At 36.5% G+C, this 1431-nt stretch overlaps 1 non-coding gene across 1 annotated transcript; it reads left to right on the plus strand.

The window, feature by feature from the left end:
• Positions 1 to 746: 746 nt before the first annotated feature.
• On the plus strand, positions 747 to 853 carry LOC139860985 (small nucleolar RNA R71). The gene has a single exon (XR_011763608.1). It is a non-coding gene; the product is annotated as a small nucleolar RNA R71 (small nucleolar RNA).
• The last annotated feature ends 578 nt before the right edge of the window (positions 854 to 1431 follow it).

Genomic DNA, 1431 nt, shown 5'->3' on the forward strand with positions numbered 1-1431 from the left:
CCCGGTTTTCTTTCACATATCAACCTTGCTAGGTTGCTTACTTCTTGTTCCAAATTTTGAATAGAAGCTTGTTGATTTCTAAATGCTTGAGCATTTTGTTCATTGGTTTATTTCTGAGATGTGAAAAACTGCGTTTGAGATTCAACCAGCTTTAACATCATGTCTTCTAAATTTGGCTTTTTATCATCGGTTTGGGGTGGTTTATTTTGAAAATTAGGTCTTTGCTGATTGTAAGTATTATTGGATACTTGTTGATTGCTAGGACCTTGTTAGTTGTTGTATGGAACATTTCGGTTATAATTCTGATTTTGATTGTAGATCGGTCTTGGCGGTTGATAATTATTCTGATAATTATTTCCAGGCCTTTGGTTCATGTATGAAACATTCTCTCTTTGTTCCATTGTTAGTTCAATACTGAGACAATCTTTTGTCAAATGTGGTCCTCCACACTGCTCACAACTAATTCGTATTGAGTGTATATCTTTAGTCATCTTTTCCATTCGTCTCTCGACAGCATCTATCTTTGCTGAAATGGAATCTAAGTCATGGCTAGAATCGGCTCTAGCTGCTTTAGATGATCTAACGATATCTTTTTCTTGGTGCCACTCATGTGAGTGTTATCAATAATTTTGTAAGCATCAGTTGCTGTTTTCTTCATAATGGAACCACCAGCTGCTATATCGATGTCTTTTCTTGTAGTGATGTTACATCCTTGGTAGAATATTTGTACTATTTGACAAGTGTCTAAACCATGTTGTGGACATCCTCTTAATAACTTTCCAAATCTTGTCCATGCCTCATATAGAGTTTCATTTGGCTTCTGTGTGAACATAACAATTTCTCCTTGAAGTCTTACGGCTTTAGATGCTGGAAAGAATTGTTTAAGAAATTTTTCAACTAAAACATCCCATGTATCAATCGCCCCTTCAGGTAACGATTCTAACCAATCTTTGGCTTCTCCCTTTAAAGTCCAGGGAAATAACATGAGATATATCTGTTCATCCTCCACTTCTCGGATTTTAAATAGAGTACAGATCCTATTAAAGGTACGAAGATGTTCATTTGGATCTTCCTTCGGTGCACCACTAAATTGGCATTGATTAGTTACCATGTGTAGGATTTGTCCTTTGATTTCATAATCTGGCGCATTAATGTCTGGTTGAGTAATTGTGTGACCTTAGCCAGTGCGTTTAGCTCTCATTCGGTCTTCCATACTTAGAGGTTCCAGATTTTCCATGATTGAATTTGTTGAATCTGAATCACTAGAGGATTCTGATTTAATGGTTCGTTCCTCAACAATCTTTGTTTGAATGATTGGTGGTTCCGGAGGAAAGATTAGTGGTTCAGGATCTATGAATTGTCCCTGAATATTCTCCGGATTCTCAATTGTGAGGTCAGGTTCAAAAAATGGATTATCGGAAATTTAAATTG

The sequence above is a fragment of the Rutidosis leptorrhynchoides genome, chromosome 7, assembly GCF_046630445.1.
Source record: "Rutidosis leptorrhynchoides isolate AG116_Rl617_1_P2 chromosome 7, CSIRO_AGI_Rlap_v1, whole genome shotgun sequence".
Taxonomy (NCBI): Eukaryota; Viridiplantae; Streptophyta; class Magnoliopsida; order Asterales; family Asteraceae; genus Rutidosis; species Rutidosis leptorrhynchoides.